Genomic DNA, 19,622 nt, shown 5'->3' with positions numbered 1-19,622 from the left:
AAGAAGTCAATCAACAAGGGATTCTTTATCTCCGGAATCCAGAAGATCAGTAGAATATAAATATTTCCAGGAATATTACATCTTAGAGGACCATTACATCGGACCTGTTTACCTGAGAATCGCCCTGTAGAGCAGCCTGTGTGTACATCTTCATGGAAAGTGCCAGGTCTCTGTCCTGACTTTTGCCACCGTAATAATACATATCACCCAGCTTCAATAAAGCTGTAAAAAAAATGATATTATTACCGATCCATATTGCAACTATCACTTTCACATTTACAGGTCACTAAATACAAAAAGACATGGCATAGAGTAACATGCAAATCCCTGGGTTCATTGATATCTATTGATTTGTATATACACACACACACACACACACACACACACACACTTGTCACGCCCTGTTGAGACCTTGTGGGGATCTGGGACCAGAAGTTACAGCTTGTAGATGATCACAGATCCTTTTAAAAATGTGGTCATCATTTATTCTGAGTAGAAGTGTATTTCATCACATTTTGTGATAAAAGGGTTAACGTTTCTTTTCAATCCTGCTGAAAATGACTTGTAGCTGTTAATCTTAGCTGCAGCCACTCCCTTCTGCTATGTAAACCCGCTCCCTACTTTCTCCTATGCCGGTTATAGTTCATTCTATGCTGACCTGGGAAAGTGTTTCTGGAAAAAGCTGTGGTCCTCTCTCCATCGGATTCAGTGGAGTCCCTCCCAGGAGAAGAATTGGAGTTTCTGTTGTTGTTTCTGTCTACTTTGTTTGTCTCCCCTTCTGCATGTTGCTTTTATATTAGTGGTAAAACTAATGTCTTGCATGCCTGCTCATTAGTCTGGGCTAGCCCATAGTCAGCCAGGGCATAGGCACCAGATCACGCACAAAAGGGGGTGGGGAAGGACAAGTCTAAAGATGTTTGGGAGCTCAAGGATCAGTTACAGGTGAGTTACAGTAGGTGATGACCCCTCTCCCCATTGTCAAAGCATACCTTGAAATCATTCCCTTGCTCCGGTGTGACACACACATACACAGTACACAAATATGGAGCTCTTTTTCATTGTCAATAGTTGGTATTGCATTACAACAAAAATACAATAAAAAATAACTTCATGTTGCTAGTACAAAATATAAAAGACATGCATATGTTCATGTACCGCCCCCATGCTCCAGATCCGCGGTGGCTCGAGAGGTCTCCGGACCCGGGGGTCGCGCGGCCACTCGATTAAAAGAAGGGGGGGGAGATATGTACAGGGGTTTTTTGGAAAGTTCGTGACGCCATCCACGGTGTGTGGTAATGTGAGGGACCACCGCTGCCGTTAGGGAGCCTGGTGACGATGGTGTGGCAGCCTGATGTTTAACCCCTCTGTGGGTAGGGGCTTTGTGTCCCAGGGGCCTGTTGATAGTTGGGATGGTAGTTGGGTGCCGTGGGGAATAGGAACAGGGATCTTCCAATGTACTCACTCAGTTTCAGAATAATTACACCGACAGCTTGTAAACCAGAATTCTGAGAACCACTGCAGCCTGCGGGGAGCACGCCTGGATCCGTGCCCTTGGTGTTGTTGTTAGCCTGTGGCCCTGTCCTTGGCACCTTCGTCTCTGTTGGGCCCGTGGGTATAAAACTCTTTGGGTCCCGCTCACCCGTATGGCTAACCAAGTGAGCTTGCTCTCATGGCTCACGCGTAGGATTTTTTTGGACTGTAGTGGGAAAGTCCTATCCCATCTTTGCGCTAGTACCCCAATTTTGGAGCAGGTTGGGGATGACACTTGAAGTTTTCACCCCCACCGGGTAAATTACCGGAACGCGTGAAGCTACTTTGCGGCCTAGGGCCACGTACCCCGTCGTGCCCTGGCCCCTGCCTGGTGATAGCTCAAGGCCGCCGGCTGCCCTCCTTGGCAGTCCATGCCCCTTGACACTGTCCCCTGCGACCGGGTTCCAGCTCCTACCGGGTCCAGACCAACGTCTGCCACATAGTATACAGGAGCTCTCCTCACGAGAGCCACCTCACCTCCTCTCTCAACTGCTCAACTCTCAACTCGCTACTATACTCGACTGTCACTGTCCTCACTTTCTCCTCACCAACCCCCCATGTGGGCAGCCCTATTCTTTCAGGCCCCCACAATGGTGTGCATGGTAATTGAAAGTGGGAAGTGTTCCTAGGATTTTGATTGGCTAAGCTGTTAGCAACACCAAAGGACCAGGATCCGTAACCAAGGAGGGTGGATTCTGTGCAGAAGGGCAGATTGCACAATACCCTGTGACGACCTGAACAAAAAAATGAACCTGTTATATGAGACCTACCGTAATTAGGAGGATTGTACTGATATACAGACAAGTTATAATATCTCCAAATACAATTGCCAGCAACAAGTTTAGGAGATAATTCCTGGAAAAGACAAACATAAGTGGGAGAATAAAAGATTAAAATAAAGACAAAAAAATTCCATGAACACATTTGGCACAGGATAAATTCCCATAATGAAATTGTTTTATAAGGCAGAAAAAAACCTACAGAAGTAGATTAGTCCAGTGTAAGGTTTTCTTATGTATCACACCCATATGGGCAGATGCAGACAGCTGTAGTCTCCAACAAGACATCAGATCATTTTAGGTCACAAAAGGCATCGTAGTTAGGCTGTGTGCACACGTTGCGTTTTTTACCGCGAAAACGCTGCATTTAGAACCGCAGCGTTTCAGTGGCAAATTGCATGCGTTCAGCTTTCCCAGCAAAGTGTATGAGAAAGCCGAAAAATCAGTGCACACGCTGCGTTTCTAAACGCAGCGTTTTGGATGCCAAAAATCGTTGCGGAAAGAAAAGCAGCATGTCACTTCTTTTGTGCGGTATAGCTGCGTTCTCTCCCCCATTGAATCAATGATGTGGGTCAGAACGCAGCTACACCGCAGTGAGCTGCTTTTTTTTGCGGTCCGCGGGCTTTGTCGGCATGCCAGAACGCAGGCATTTTACCTGGAAGTGAGGTCAAGAGGTTTCCTGTTGACCTCACTTCCTGGCAAAGTCCTGGAAAGCCCCCGGTGTCGCCAAAGTGCCCGCCCCGACCCCCGACCCCCCTCCCGAAAATCCAACATGGCCGCGCGCACAGTAGCGCACCGGCCGCAACCTACTCCTATGATTTCTGTCGCATGTGCCTTGAGACATGCGACAGAAAAATGCCCCCCAGGCCCTGCCAGGTCACCCCCTATTCCCCCCGGTATTCCCCCTTACCAGTCCGGTCACAGCGCTGATCCCCCGCGGCCCCCTCCTCCTTCACAGCAGACGCCGGTCAGTGGGGTCACATGAGCGAGCAGCTGACAGCCAGCACTGTGTTCAGAGAGCTGCGCTGGCTGCTCGCACTCTGCAGCTGTGACCCGGGGAGAGTGGGTGCAGATTTTTGGCACCCACTCTCCTCAAATGGAGGGTCTGCCCTCCTAGAAAATGGAAGATACGTTCCCTGAACGTGCCCCCATATTCTAGAAGGTCCAGAGCCGACATGGGACGTCCAAATGGATTTCTGCGGACCCATTTTTTTCAAATTTCTTGATTAAATTAGTGAACGAGGGAATGATTTGGGGAGTGTTTTTTCTAATAAAAAATGTTTTGTCATTTTTTTTTGCTTTTGTTTACTGTCAATTAGTTATGTCTGGTATCTGATAGACGCCGTGACATCACTAATTGCTGGGCTTGATGCCAGGTGACATTATACATCTGGTATCAACCCCATTTATTACCCCGTTTGCCAACGCACCAGGGCGCGGGATGAGTTGGGGCGAAGCGCCAGGATTGGCGCATCTAATGGATGCGCCACTTCTGGGGCGGCTGCGGCCTGCTATTTTTAGGTTTGGAAGAGTCCAATAACCATGGCTCTTCCCACCCTGAGAATACCAGACCCCAGCTGTCAGCTTCACCTTGGCTGGTGATCTAATTTGGGGGGACCCCACGTTATTTTTTTTTAATTCTGTATTTATAAATAAAAAAAAAAGCCTGGGGAGCCCTCCAAATTGATCACCAGACAAGATGAGCTGCCAGCTGCGGTTTGCAGGCTACAGCTGTCTGCTTTACCCTGACTGGCTATCAAAAATAGGGGGGACCCCACGCCATTTTTTTCATTGTTTTTTTTTTTTTTTGGGATAAATACTAAGCTAGGCATCCTTTAGTGCCACATGAAAGGTACTAAAGGTGCCAGCTTAGAATATGCAGGCGGGGGTGGGACGTTATATATATATTTGACATCCATTCATCCATTGACGCTTTTTTGGCTGTGTGCCCACAATCAGGTTTTGCAGTGGTTTGGGCGCTGAGTGTTTTCCCTGCGTCCATAACGCTGCGTTGTGCAGTAGAAGCACAGTGGAAGGATTTTTGGAGATCCCATGCCCACTGTGCTTCTTTTCTCCGCAGCATAAACTGACCGGTGGCGTGGCTTCCCGAGCCTCAGCATGTCAATTTATGCTGCGGAGACGAGAGTGCTCTCTGCAGGTAGAATAGAGCTAAAGTCCACAGCAGCCTGAACCCAAATCGTGGGCATGGCCAGCTGCGTTCTCCCGTGGACAACACTCACATCTCTGCAGGAAGGCGGACACTGGGTACTAGACGCCGTGTCGCTGGATCACGGCCACATAGCCTAACAGTGAGAATATTGTTGCTACAGCAACATTTTGGGTGAAGTAGCTGTGGATTCAAAATGCTTAATATACTCCTGAATAAAATCCTTGAGGGGTGCAGATTCCAAAATGGGGTCACTTGTGGGGGTTTTCTGACGTATAGGTACCCAAGGGGCCCTGTTAATGTGACATGGTGCGCGAAGTTTATTTCAACTTTTCCAAAATTCAAATGGTGCTCCTTCCATTCCAAGCCCTCCCATTTATCCAAACAGAATGTGGAGAAGAAGGAAATTACATCACAGGTTTTTTTTTTCCAAAGGTCTGTGTTCAACCAACTTTATTAAGGGTATGTGCGCACGTGTGCGTATTACATGCAGTTACGCTGCGTTCTGCACCGCAGCGTAACTGCATGCGTCCTGCGTCCCCTGTACAATCTATGGAGATTGTGCAGGAGGCGTGCGCACGTGGCATGTTAGAACGCAGCGATTCGGCTGCTTGCCGAATCGCTGCGTTCTAAGAAGTGACATGTCACTTCTTTCGTGCGTTCTGCATGCTGTCTATAGGGAGAGGCAGCATGCAGAGCGCACGAATCTGCCGGCACCATGCGCTTCAGAACGCAGCTTTTCAGCTGCGCTCTGAAGCGCACATTTTCGGTGCGGTGCAGAGTGCACACGTGCGCACATAGCCTATTAACACTGACAAGTCTTAAAAAACGCACCTAAAAAAACGCATGAAAAACGCATGCGTTTTCGATGCGTTTTTCTCAAAAAGCATTGTTTACAATTCTCCCCTCTGCCAGAGGGTGCGTTTTTTTCCGCGCTGAAAAAAAAGCAACGTGTGCACATAGCCTAATATACAAGATCTATCATAATTTGCAGTTCAAAATATATAGAAAGACTAATTGTATACATGAGATATATTATATTATATGCAATGAGCAGCTGGGTCCCTGTAGGGAGCTAATATTTTGTTGTATGAATTAATCAATCATCTGCTGATCTCCTCTACCTATTCGCTACTCCATATTGATTGTAAGCTCATATGAGCAAGAATTCTGCCGCATTTTTTAACTTAATGGTTTCATTTCTCTGTAACCATTACAAAACCATTACAAAGTCTATTTTTTCTTTTCCTCCTGGCAGTAGTGGCACAATCAGTAGAGCTTTGAAGTTAGAGATGATCATACAAGTTCTCCAGAACACCAGACTGTGCCCAACATACAAAGGTGATGGATTAAGCACCTCAACCACTGAGGACTCTCCGTTCTTGTAAACATTTTTTTTTTTTAAGGACCTCATGCACATTAGACTTTGAGTCAAACCCACTGATATTGATATGTTTAGCGGAGTTAAGCGGGCGTTACTCGCTGCGACATTGCTAGCATCGGCTACCGATGTCGAGCGCGATAGCACCCGCCCCCGTCGTACGTGCGATATTGTGTGATCGCTGCCGCAGTGAACATTATCGCTACGGCAGCGTCACACGCACATACCTGGTCAGCGACGTCGCTCTGGCCGCCGATCCGCCTCCTCTCTAAGGGGGCAGGTTGTGCGGCGTCACAGTGACGTCACACGGCAGCCGTCCAATAGCAGAGGGGCGGAGATGAACGGCCGTAACATGCCGTCCACCTCCTTCCTTCCTCATTGCTGGTGGAGGCAGGTAAGGAGATGTTCGTCGCTCCTGCGGTGTCACACACAGTGATGTGTGATGCCGCAGGAACGAGAAACAACATCGCTAATAAACAAGCAACGACATTTGGTTTAAGTATGACCTCTCCAATACCAACGATTTTTGCCTGTTTTGCGATCGTTTAAGATCGCTCGTACGTGTCACACGCTGCGATGTCACTAAGGATGTCGGATGTGGGTCACTAACGACGTGACCCCGACAATAAATCATTAGCAATATCGCAGCTGTGGCGCCCCAGGACCTGGTCGCCACAGCAGCATTGCCCCTCCAAAGGGTTAATGTTGAGCCTGGAGGTAATTGGGGGAATCATTGGCCAGTAAGTTTAACATCCAACGTAGTTTCTCCCTCAGGCCAGCAGGGGAGCTCTGAACCTGGATTTCCAGGGAGCATTCCTTAAGTCTAACCTGAGGGAGGAGTTAGAGTCAGTCTGTAGAGAGGAAGCAAAGAGAGCAGACGCAGAGTGTGCTGTCTTGTGGAACTGGGGCCTGGAGCTGGAGTAGCTTGGCCCAGTGAAGCAAGAATTGCAGAGAGGCATAGAAGAGACTCAGACATCGGAGTCTGTGGTTGCCAGGGTATAAAATCCTTCCCTGGTGGCCGAATCCGGAGGGCAGGAGAGCTGCAAGCCCCCTGGCCCAGAAGCAATCTGAAGGTACAGCTGCATCCCAAGGGCCCGGTGTGGACTCCTGCAGAGAAGCACTAGAGAGGGCCTGCGCAGCCTACCACACAGAAAAAGGGACGAACCACCGGTCCCAGCAGCAAGAGGGCCATTGCTAAATTCAGAGTGCAGGGTCCTATAGAAGAAAAGAAAGATCAGGGAGTAGGCCTCATACTCAACTGGCCAAAGAGATCACCCCCAGGCACTTCCAGGCCGGCCGGATCATCTTTTCCACCTGTGACAGTCTCCCTGGACTAAACTATTGCCAAGTAAAAGAGGAGAAGGTAAACAGACTGTTGTTTGTGCCTGTTTCTTTCATGCCTGTCGGCCCTGCACCGTGTTTTCCACATAACACCATAGACTCTCACGAGCACCAACAGTGTCCCCGGGGCACCGCTCCACCTGTGGGGAGCAGTACCACCATTGCTGCCATATCATCACCCCGGAGGCCTCACACAGCAGTGGCGGCTTAATAGCCGCATACCACAGGTGGCGTCACGAACACAAACCCCAAGTCACCAGCCATATTTAACTGACACCCACCAGGGCCACGGAGCCGGGCCCCGCCACCACTGACGACCCCCGGACTAGTCCGGCCCGGCACCGGGTGTCCCATAGCCCTGGGGTGGGCGAGTCAATTTTGGCGTCACAAACAGGATTTCGTGCCCGGTCCCACCGGGTACTGTGCGCCTGCGGAAACGGTGCTTAAAAGACTGTGTTACTGTTTGCAAACTGCCGCTGCCATTAGCCTCGCTGAGAGCAGGAAGAAGGGGGGCATGCCTGACAAAGAGCGCGAAGGGAGCGCGCCATCAGAGCAGAGCGCCGTTAACCCCGCGTGACCAGAAGGGAATTTGAAAAGTGAACAGAGCCTGGTAAGGTTCACTAAGGGGGAGGAAGATGTCCGACCCGTAGGGAGAGCAGGTGGCTGTGGTAGCTCAAGACGCAGCAGCACCGGCCGATGTAATCCCAGTCGCCGTCGCCCCAGCCCCCGCTGTAGCGCCGGTAATGCCGATCACAATGCAGTACATCCCGGGAGCAGAATGGCTGCCGCAGTACTCCGGGGAGTCACATACCCTGAGTGACTTCAGAGAAAGGCTGCACAGCTTGTTTAGAGTGTATCCGCTGACTTAGAGCCAGAAGGTGGGCATATTAATGGGGCAGTCAGCCGGCGCGGCCCAGCGTGAAGTGAAGTCCTGGCCTGACACAGATAAAGGGACAGCAACCCAGATACTGGCCAAGTTAAAGAGTACTTTTGACACCCGCACCGCAGCAGAAATAAAGATGAGATTCTTTGGGTGCAAACAACGGGCCACAGACAGCATAAGGGACTATGCCTTAAACTTGCAGGAGGCCCTGAAAGCAATTAAACAGGTGGACCCAGAGAGTGTACGTGAAGAAGACAAACTCCTAACTGAGCAGTTCATAGAGGGGCTCCTGTCAGATGCCCACAGGACCCAGCTGCGTATCATGGCCCTGCAGAACCCTGCTCTGGACTTTGCAAAGTTTAAGGACCAGGCCATCCGGGTACTGAGAGACTCTACACCGAATGACCCAGTACCCCTCCGGCCTCTTGCTATCACGTACCATGAGGTGGTGCCTGCAACACAAGCCGCTGCAGGGGCTGAGGCGCAGTCCCTGGATAAGGATCCCGCTGCAGAGCTCAGACAGAAGGTCCAGGAGCTGACGAAGACTGTAGCTGCCCTTGCCAAGACCGTGCAGTCTCTACAAGTGACCCCATCGCCTGCAAGAATCGAGTTGGCCTCCAGCCCAGATGACGTCCCATGGATGCGACAGAGGAGGATTCCGCCGACCCGAGGAAAAGACACAGACCGGTATGATTCAACGGGACAACCGATCTGCCGCCGCTGCAGCCAGGCGGGCCACATTGCAAGACACTGTCCTTTAAATGGGCAGAGCCTGGGGCCAGGAGCCAACCCCCAAGGTGTAAGGAAGCCCGGCTCAAACCCCAGTTGCAGCAAGTATGTGGGAGGACGCCCGGTCCTTCCTATTGTGCTGGATGGGATCCCTTTGAATTCCCTCCTGGATACGGGGTCCCAGGTAACAATTATCCCTTATAAACCGTACAAAAGATATTGGGCTGATTCAGACATTGACCATGGCCCAGATGATGATTTAACAATTGTGGCTAGTAATGGTCAGCCCTTGCCTCAAATTGGGTACAAGGAAGTAACCATTAAAGTGGGGCGGGTAGAATTGCCATGTCAGGGGATGATAATTGTAGATATTGATCGCCAGGAATCTAACCCACTGCTAACCATTGGTACAAATGTGATGGAAAATTGTATTGCCGAAGTGATAATTTTGTTGCAGCAGGCATCTGAAGGTGCCAGCTCCGGGCAGCAGCGTGCCCTACAGAGGGAGATCAGAGCCCTGATGAGGAGGCAGCAGGTAGAGCTGGCCGGAGGAGAAATTGGCAGTGTGAGGGTAAGTGACCCCCTCCCCATTGCAATACCCCCAAGAAGTGAAATGTTGATATGGTGTCGGGCAGCAATAGGTCTCAAGGGTCAAGATTACCAGGCCTTGGTAGAACCGGTGTATTCAGACAGCAGGCCTGGAGTCCTGATAGCCAGAGGGGTAGCAGACGTCCGCAAGGGAAGAGTGCCCGTCCGTGTCCTGAATTGTGGGGAGGAGAAAGCCAAATTGCCCCGGTACGTCACTGTAGCAAAACTGTACACTGTCAGTAACAATACCATCAAAGCAGTGGAACCCTTGATCCCGTCCGACCAGGCGGAAGACAATGGCTCCAAGGGACAGCTGGAGGACTGGTGCCAAAAATTACATGTGGGCACCGACTCCACCCCCTCACACCAAAAGCATGGGGTTTACCGGGTGGTACAGGAGTACGAGCGGGTCTTCAGCAAACACCCTCTAGATTTTGGGCAGGTAAAAGGGGTTAAACATCAAATCCCCACGGGTGATCATCATCCCATTAAAGAGAGATACCGCCCTGTACCCCCAGCACAGTATCAGCGTGCCAAAGAAATGTTACGGGAAATGAAGGAGGCTGGGGTTATCAGAGATAGTTGTAGCCCCTGGGCAGCTCCACTAGTGCTCGTAAAGAAAAAAGATGGTACAATGAGAATGTGCGTAGATTACAGACAAATTAACCGCATTACACATAAAGATGCTTATCCACTACCCAGAATAGAGGAGTCACTAACAGCCTTAAAGTCAGCTAACTATTTCTCCACCTTGGATCTCACCAGTGGGTATTGGCAGGTTCCCGTGGCAGAGGCGGACAAGGAGAAGACTGCCTTCACGACACCAATGGGCCTCTGCGAGTTCAACTGTATATCATTCGGGCTCTGCAACGCCCCAGGGACATTCCAAAGGTTGATGGAGTGCTGCTTGGGCCATCACAACTTTGAAACCGTGCTGTTGTACCTGGATGACGTCATAGTCTACTCCAAGACTTATGAAGACCACCTGAGGCACTTAGCAGAAGTGTTCGAGTCCCTGTCGGAGTATGGCCTGAAGATAAAGCCGTCCAAATGTCACCTCTTGAAGCCAAAGGTACAGTACTTGGGTCATGTGGTCAGCGCAGAAGGTGTGGCACCTGATCCAGAGAAAGTCACAGTAATCAAGGACTGGCCGAGACCCACCACAGTAAAGGAGGTGCGGCAGTTCCTTGGGCTGGTGGGCTACTACCGAAGGTTCATTGATGGTTTCACCAAGATAGCAGCGCCTCTTCAAGATCTCCTGGTGGGCCAGCCAAAGAAGGCTAAGAAGCAAAGCCCTCCATTTGAATGGAACAGCCAAATAGAAATGTCTTTTGTCCTGCTGAAAGGGGCTCTCACGGGAGACGAAATTCTGGCCTACCCTGACTACAGCCAGCCGTTTGTACTGTACACAGACGCCAGCAACGTGGGCCTGGGAGCAGTTCTGTCCCAGGTGCAGGAAGGCAGAGAGAAGGTGATAGCTTACGCCAGCAAGAAGCTTCGTCCCACAGAAAGGAATCCAGAAAACTACAGTTCCTTCAAGCTGGAGTTCCTCGCTATTGTTTGGGCAGTGACTGAACGCTTCAAGCACTATCTGGCGTCGGCCAAGTTCACCATCTTCACGGACAACAATCCGTTGACACATCTGGCAACAGCCAGGCTAGGTGCGTTGGAGCAGCGATGGATGGCCCGGCTGTCTAACTTTGACTTTACCATCAAGTACCGGGCTGGCAAGAAGAATAACAATGCTGATGCGCTGTCCAGAATGCCTCACTTACCCGAGTCTGGAGAAGACCTGGATGAACTCGAAGAGATAGAGTTACCGGCTTTCCATCACCAAGGTGTTTCCCAGTGTGAGCATGCTGTAGGAGAGAAGCGCTCGAGCCAGCACGAGGTCTCGGTCAACCCATTACTCCACCATAATTGGGAAGAGACACAGAACGGTGACCCAGCCGTGCGATTGGTCAAAGAAAAGCTAGCACAAGCTGAGACCCATCTTGGCCCAGATGCTCCAGAAGAAGCCCAGCAGCTGTGGAAGGAGAGGGGACGACTGTTCACCTACCAAGGCAAGCTCTGCAAGAGATATGTCAACTGGCGAACGAATGAACTCGTCTGGCAGATAGTGGTCCCACAGAGGGATGCTCCAATGGTCCTAGCAGCTTACCATGATAAAGCAGGACACTTCGGGTGGAAGAAGTTGGAGACCCTACTCCTTGATCGGTTCTACTGGGTGCACATGAGAAAGACAGTCGAGAAGTGGTGCCGAGACTGTGGTTCGTGTAACCTGAGGCGGAAAGATGGTGCCAGCCAGAGGTCTCCCCTACAGCCAATTGTCACGAAGCAGCCCCTGGAGTTGGTGGCCCTGGACCACGTGAAGTTAACACCAAGCCGGTCAGGCTATGTGTACGCCCTCACCATTGTGGACCATTACTCTCGTTTCCTGGTAGTAGTGCCGGTGAAAGACCAGACAGCCAGAACAGCAGCTAGAGCATTTCAGGCATACTTTTGTCAACCTCACGGTTATCCGGAAAGGGTACTGACTGATCAAGGTCCTGCATTCGAGGCAGAAGTGTTCCGAGAGTTCTGTAACATGTACGGTTGTAAGAAAATCAGAACAACACCGTACCACCCCCAAACCAATGGATTGTGCGAGAAGATGAACCATGTGGTTATTGATATGCTCAAGACTCTACCTCTGGAAGAAAGAAACCAATGGCCAGAGAAGTTACCAGATCTGGTAGACCTGTATAACCATATCTCAGTAAACTCGACCAACTGCAGCCCTGCTTACTTGATGCGAGCAAGACCTGGCAAGTTACCTGTAGTCTTTGAGATGGGAACTGTGTCACCTGAAGCGGTTCAAGAGATAGAAGATTGGGATACAGAGCGACAACAGCAGTACCGCAAAGTCCAGGAATGCGTAGAAAAGAGCCTGTCCCAAGCAAGAACGAGACAAGAGCAGAACTACAATCAAACAGCCCCAGCAACTCCCTTAGCACCTGGAGAACAGATCCTCAAGAAAAAGAGGAGGGCGCATAAATTAGATGATCAGTGGGAGAATGAACCCTACACCATTATTCGCTCCAACTTTGACAATAGTAAGGTATGCCTCATAAGCAAAGATGAAGGCAGGACCTATCCAACAGTTTCTAGAGACCGCCTGAAAGCGTGCCCTGAGCGGTGCAAGATCCAAAAAGAAGTGGAAGAAATTCAAGAAAAAGAGGAAGAGATGATACAAACAATCCTTGGCAAATTCCCTAAAACTTGGACCCGAATAAATAATGCCATAGTGGTACCAGTCTTGACGTTCCCGCAGTTGGTCGAGCCAGAGACAGAAGAGGTTCCAAATCCACCTAAGGAACTGTCCGCCCCAACACAAGATGACACGCCAGCAGTGGAACAGGAGAATCAACCCCCTGTCAGTGGTGAACCTGTCATACCCTTGGCGACTCTCAGACCACGTAGGCAATCATCACGCATACCTATCAGGGTTAGGCCTTCCTGTAGTGCTGAGGTAGAAGACACACCAAGTAGTCAGGGACATACACCAGAGCTACGCAGGTCCCAACGCAGCACTCGGGGACAGCCCCCTCCAAGGTATAGAGAGTAAAAAGAAAGAGTACTTATTAGAATGTAAATAGTTATGTGAAATGTCTGTAATGTTGTGTATAAAATGTTTTTTTTTGATTGAGAAAATGGACAATTGGGCCACTGGACTATGGGTGGCCAACACTCTAGCTGTACATAGTTAGCACCAGTGTGCTCAGCACCCCTGAAGAAAAACCCTTCCGGCGTGCATAGAGTGGGGTCATCAATGCTCTGACGCACACCCAGAGCCTACGTTGGGGGTTTTATCGCGGCGGGTCCCCCATGGAGCAGTGTAATGGACACCCGGCAGGGAGCCACACTGGACTCTTATAGTTGGTTAAGGTTGTAACATGTTATGTCTTGTTTTGTTTTCTTCAGTCCGGGAGTACTGAGTTTAACTAAGGGGGAGTGTGGCGCCCCAGGACCTGGTCGCCACAACAGCATTGCCCCTCCAAAGGGTTAATGTTGAGCCTGGAGGTAATTGGGGGAATCATTGGCCAGTAAGTTTAACATCCAACGTAGTTTCTCCCTCAGGCCAGCAGGGGAGCTCTGAACCTGGATTTCCAGGGAGCATTCCTTAAGTCTGACCTGAGGGAGGAGTTAGAGTCAGTCTGTAGAGAGGAAGCAAAGAGAGCAGACGCAGAGTGTGCTGTCTTGTGGAACTGGGGCCTGGAGCTGGAGTAGCTTGGCCCAGTGAAGCAAGAATTGCAGAGAGGCATAGAAGAGACTCAGACATCGGAGTCTGTGGTTGCCAGGGTATAAAATCCTTCCCTGGTGGCCAAATCCGGAGGGCAGGAGAGCTGCAAGCCCCCTGGCCCAGAAGCAATCTGAAGGTACAGCTGCATCCCAAGGGCCCGGTGTGGACTCCTGCAGAGAAGCACCAGAGAGGGCCTGCACAGCCTACAACACAGAAAAAGGGACGAACCACCGGTCCCAGCAGCAAGAGGGCCATTGCTAAATTCAGAGTGCAGGGTCCTATAGAAGAAAAGAAAGATCAGAGAGTAGGCCTCATACTCAACTGGCCAAAGAGATCACCCCCAGGCACTTCCAGACCGGCCGGATCATCTTTTCCACCTGTGACGGTCTCCCTGGACTAAACTGTTGCCAAGTAAAAGAGGAGAAGGTAAAGAGACTGTTGTTTGTGCCTGTTTCTTTCATGCCTGTCGGCCCTGCACCGTGTTTTCCACACAACACCATAGACTCTCACGAGCACCAACAGCGTCCCCGGGGCACCGCTCCACCTGTGGGGAGTAGTACCACCATTGCTGCCATATCATCACCCCGGAGGCCTCACACAGCAGCGGCGGCTTAATAGCCGCATACCACAGGTGGCGTCACGAACACAAACCCCAAGTCACCAGCCATATTTAACTGACACCCACCAGGGCCACGGAGCCGGGCCCCGCCACCACTGACGACCCCCGGACTAGTCCGGCCTGGCACCGGGTGTCCCATAGCCCTGGGGTGGGCGAGTCACAGCGTGTAAAGCCCCCTTTAGTCTAATGTTTATGGGGTCCACCTGACTCTTCCTCAACAGATGATAATAGAAGAGATAACAATTTTGGGCTGCAGATTCCTTTCGTGATCGGTGAGATAAGCCACCACCAGAATTGGCCCCGCAATTGCTCCTGTGTATAGAGAAGTCAGGAGAGATAGCTGCCAGATGAAAGATTTCCCTGTCTACTGTGCATCGGGGGCTTTATGTTTTGTGGCAAAATTACCTTGAAAATTAGATTGGATGGGCTGCCAACTTTCATCAAACGTGTATGGCCAACTCAACAACTGACAAAGTCGGGCAGACTAGCTCACAAGTAAACACTGTCTATGGCCCCCATACACATTACACTTCTGTACAACAGCTATTTCTCCCAAGTTCCCCATACCGTCGGCTTAGCGCTCCTTTTTCTATATGAAAGAGTCATTGCTAGACTCCTACGGCAGCAGCTTGCATAGTGGAAAACAAAAACATTTGACCATTGGAAATTCAATGTGCCGCATCCTTCTCTAGCCCGACATCATCTGCCAGAGAAGAGTCAAGAGGCCCCATATACATTAGACCAATATCAGTGGGGTCAGCGGACATTAGTCTAATCTGTGTGGGGATCTTAGTGAGAAGATGTCAGCACGATTTTGTAATGTAAAGGGAAGACATGGCTGTAATGGTGCTGTAATACAAATTTAATGAAAAGATACTTTTGGTGAAGAAATCCAATTTGTGTTTTTTCTTTAATCAGCATTTGAAATTTTCTGCTAATAAGATTTTGGTGCACAGGGGCTGGACTGTACACTGGGTCTTCCCCTCCCTGTCTGTGATTCCCCAGCCCCTCTGCCTGACAACAGTCTGTGAAGAGCTGACTTCTCTTTTTAAAATCTCAGCAGTGATTTATCATTGACCATAAGATCCAACAGGTGATCAGCACTCCACGCTCAAACTTCGGGGCATGTGGAAAGCAGTCCAGAAAGAAAAAAAAAAGGAACCCGGCACTCAAAAATACATTAAATCTGTTGCTTTATTCTCCTCGAAAGGTTCAGCTCCATCCAGAGCTTTCAATACCAGTCTGCTGTTGAAAGCTTAGGATGGAGAGAAATGTTCAAGAGGTGAATAAAGCAACAAAACGGATTGAATATATTTGAATACCGGGTTCTTTTTCTTCTTACCTGTCATTGACAAACTGGAGGCAGGCAGAGGGCCGGGGAATCACAGACAGGGAGCAAAAGAACCAACGTACAATTTGGCCCCTGTGCACCAAAATCTAATTAGCGGAAAACTTTAAATAGTGATTAAAGAAGAACCATAAAGTGGATTTCTTCACCAAAGGTATCAATGTAATCAGTATTAGGGTATGTGCGCACGTTGCTTTTTAGCTGCTTTTTTGCTGCTTTTTCTTCTGCGCTGTTTAATGCCAAAATGGATGTGTTCTTCTATTCAAGCAAAGTCTATGGGAATTTGGGTTTCTTGTTCACACTATGTTGTTCAAAATGCTGCCTTTTTGTGGCAGAACTTTGGTCAAAAACTCAGCTTTTCAAAGAAGCAACATGTCAATTGTTTTTGCCATTTGGGTTTTGCACTGCAAAGCTGAGTTTTTGACCAAAGTTCTGCCACAAAAAGGCAGCATTTTGAACAACATAGTGTGAACAAGAAACCCAAATTCCCATAGACTTTGCTTGAATAGAAGAATACATCCATTTTGGCATTAAACAGCGCAGAAGAAAAAGCAGAAAAAAAGCAGGTAAAAAGCAACGTGCGCACATACCCTTACAGCACCATTACAGCCATGTCATTACTTTACAAAATGGTTGTGATGGTGGAATATGGGGGGGGTTTGTATCACGTTGTGTAGGTTCGTATTTTAGGCGTGGTGGTCTGTCTATTTGACGTATTGCTTGTGTGTACATTGTATTTTATGTAGGTAATCACCCCTTGTAGTGTTTCTGTCCCTAGGTCTGTGGGAGGGGGGCCTGGGATCCACCTAAACTCTTTGCTTACCTGAAGAATGAGTCAGTCTGTTTGAGAACTTCAAGAGTGAAGCAGGAAGATTCATCCTCTGTGGGGAAAAGCTGTGGCTCCCCAGAAAGACCTGGGCACTTATCGCTTACTGGACTATATTCGTGTTTCTGGACTATTTTTACTCTCTGTATGGTGGATTATGTTATGGATCTTCTGTTTTGCTTGGAATAAATGTTTTTTGGATTGCTCATCCATCTCTCGCTCTGTTGATTGTGTGATATGGGAGAAGGACCCCGTCATAATCGTGAAGACAGGTTTTCTTTAAGAATGACATTTTATGTATGGCCTTGTTGGACAGCAAGTCCCTAGTAACTAATCTGTCCCAGGCTTCAACTCATGGTGGAGTTGTCAGCAAGCTGGGTGGGGGTAGGGAAGGGACAGGAGGGATGGCAGAAGATAAAGAATTATTAAATGTTTTAGCAGATTGTTTCAAATATCCAGAGTGTGAATGCAGATGGTATATCGGCGATTCTCCCCCTTCCATGTGCAGGATTATCTATAACCTGTTTCGTCCTCATACTCCTGCCAGGTTAGAGCCACAGGTCACAGATGACGACTCTACGGAGATGCTGCTCACTTACATAAAATCCAAGAAAACTCAGTTTCTTATAGTGGAAGTTCCTGTAGTAATACAGCAGCTCCATACAGCTATAGTCCTGAGATTGGGGGGTCTAGGATAATCCAAAATTACCAACATGACAGAGATACGCACTAAATGTTCTTCACACAGATACGCCACATTCGTCTGTGACATCTCCACTCCGGCTTCTGCAGTCAAGAGGAAATTCAGAAAAGCCTCATCTCTGCAAGAAAAAAAATGTCATCTGTTACTATTACAACCCCAAATTATTTACTGAGGTAGTCATTGTCCTTTCAAAGGAATTCTGACATGTCTCAGGGTGTGACTGGTGAGCGCAAATTGAAATTATCAGCAATTCAAAAATTACAACCATTATGGCTGCCACTTTTAATTGCAACCTTTGCACAATTGGTTGTGCCGCCCCCGTGCCAGCAGCCGGCGCTGCTCGGATCCGGGCCTTCAGGGGTGGTGGCTCGATGGTCTCTGGACCCGGGGGTCTCACGGACACGCCGAATAAATGGGGGGACGTAGCTGTATGGGCTAGGCCGTAGAAAGTTTGTGACGCCACCCACGGTGTGTGGTGAGGTGGGACACTACCGCTGCTGTTATGGGGCACCCGGGGGAGATGTTGTGCAGCAAGTTGTTAACCCCTCCGTGGGTAGGGATGGTGGCCCCAGGACCTGGTGGCTCGGTGCAGGGGATGGCGACTGCAGAGGGTGCTAGTGTGCTCACTGTTAGTAAAACACACAAGTCTCTGGTAAACCAAGGTGATGGTGGCCGGTTGCTTTCGGGTCGCCCACCTGGCTGGTGGTCTCTATCCTTTTCCTGCACTGCTTTGTGTAAGGTGGACTTTCCTAGTGTAAAACTCAGGAGTCCGCTCCCGGCTTGATGTGGCCTAAGGAGCCGTGCCCGCAGACGCTGGCCCATGGGATCTATGGGCCCTGGCGGTGACCTCTTATCCCCAATCGGTGGGCTGTTGTCTTCTATGAGGGAATTTGGGTGGGACAGGACCTCTAGTCCTGGCCTCAATCGGTTAATTAATCAGTCCGCTTGGTTCCGGTTTCTGGCTCCAGGGTCCGAGTACCGCCCTTTGTGCTACGGTTTCCAGGTCGGTTCCCCGTGTCGGTACCGGCGGGCTACAACCCTGTCCTGGTCCACCTCTGTTCTACCGAGCTGTCTTCCCATCTCCTGCTGATGGAGACCACCGTCTGCCTCCTAGCCAGTGGCACCAGGGCTCCTACCCTGGTACCGTTCAACTTAAACTTCACTGCTGGAGCTACACTTAGCTCCAGCCCACACTCCTCTCCAAACTGAACTTCAAAGCTTCACTGCCTGTTTTCCCGCCCCGGGCTGTCTAAACTCCTGGGTGGGCGTGTCCCAACCGCCTGGTCACGCCCACTATTGTGTCTAACTTTCCCTAAGGGGGGTGACTAGGTTGTCTGGTTGGCTGTATGTTTCCTAGTGAGGGAACGGTGTAATGCGGGGGCCTAACTGTGACTACCTGGTTTTGCCATGGCATCACATGGTCACTGCAATGAAACATAAAATTGGCTGGGACTCTGTACAAAAGCAAAACAAACAACTAGTAATATATGGCCTTTTTTACACTTGGGGATAATTAAGGTTTTTTTTTAATCATTTGAAATTTCCTAAAGTAAAAGCAGTCTACCCATGCAGACTGTGACATCGATAAAGTGGCAGTATCATCTGTGAGCGGCGCCACTCGGGTCTGGGATTGTAGCTAAAACATATTCAACAGATTCCCATTATTAAAGTGGATCTGTCACCACCAGATTTTACAATATAAATTGTATACATTGTTAAACAGATCTATTGGACCTGAGGAGGCTGCTATACTTATTGTGACTATCATGTCAGAATGGCTGTATAATCTGACTATGATGTGTCCAGCTCTAGCTTTATCTGAACTTATCAAATGCTCATTTTAATATCTAATAGGCAGGAAAACTTCAAAAACGGATTATGCAGACAGTCTGACATGGATTTTCACAGTAAGTACACCAGTCTCATCAGGACAGACAGCTCAATTTATTATTAGCAGTCTGTATTATGAAATCTAGTGACAGATATGCTTTCATATAACTTCCCCGGTTGAACTGAATTTTAGAGAATTAAAAGTAAAGTGACTTACAGAGCACCATCCAGGTACGCATTCACAGCTTTCCGGATGAGAAGCCCAATGTTTCCATTCTGCTCCGCTACCATCTTTGTCAACCTACATTTCAATTAGACATTTATGAATTTGACATTATTAATCATCTTTGAAAAGATAATTTAACCTCTTAACAATTTTTTGTCACAGGTCGCTGAGAGCTGTATGGAGCGGGGTGTCAAGCACAGCTAGCTGCACACTAAACAAATGATGGCTGTGTTACATGGTTGGTATCTGTGTCTAACAGCAGCAAACAGAGCTAGCTGCGATTGCTGCTGCTAGTCATTTAGATGGCTGCCATCTTAATGACCAGCTGAGGGAGGATTCTCCGGTCATGATGTCTGTGTAACCAAACCCCCTTATCCTCTAAAATTAAAC

The 19,622-nt window shown here is 49.2% G+C and overlaps 1 long non-coding RNA gene across 1 annotated transcript; it reads right to left on the bottom strand.

Annotated features, from left to right (window-relative positions):
- Positions 1 to 126: 126 nt before the first annotated feature.
- LOC142289973 (uncharacterized) lies at positions 127 to 19,279 on the bottom strand. The gene is made up of 4 exons (XR_012750193.1): positions 19,224 to 19,279; positions 17,204 to 17,294; positions 2,301 to 2,385; positions 127 to 222 (listed from the first exon to the last, which is right to left on the bottom strand). It is a non-coding gene; the product is annotated as an uncharacterized LOC142289973 (long non-coding RNA).
- Between the last annotated feature and the right edge of the window lie 343 nt (positions 19,280 to 19,622).

The sequence above is a fragment of the Anomaloglossus baeobatrachus genome, chromosome 1, assembly GCF_048569485.1.
Source record: "Anomaloglossus baeobatrachus isolate aAnoBae1 chromosome 1, aAnoBae1.hap1, whole genome shotgun sequence".
Lineage (NCBI taxonomy): Eukaryota > Metazoa > Chordata > Amphibia > Anura > Aromobatidae > Anomaloglossus > Anomaloglossus baeobatrachus.
Note: the sequence above shows the minus strand (reverse complement) of the source record. Positions and strands in the feature narration are given on the sequence as shown.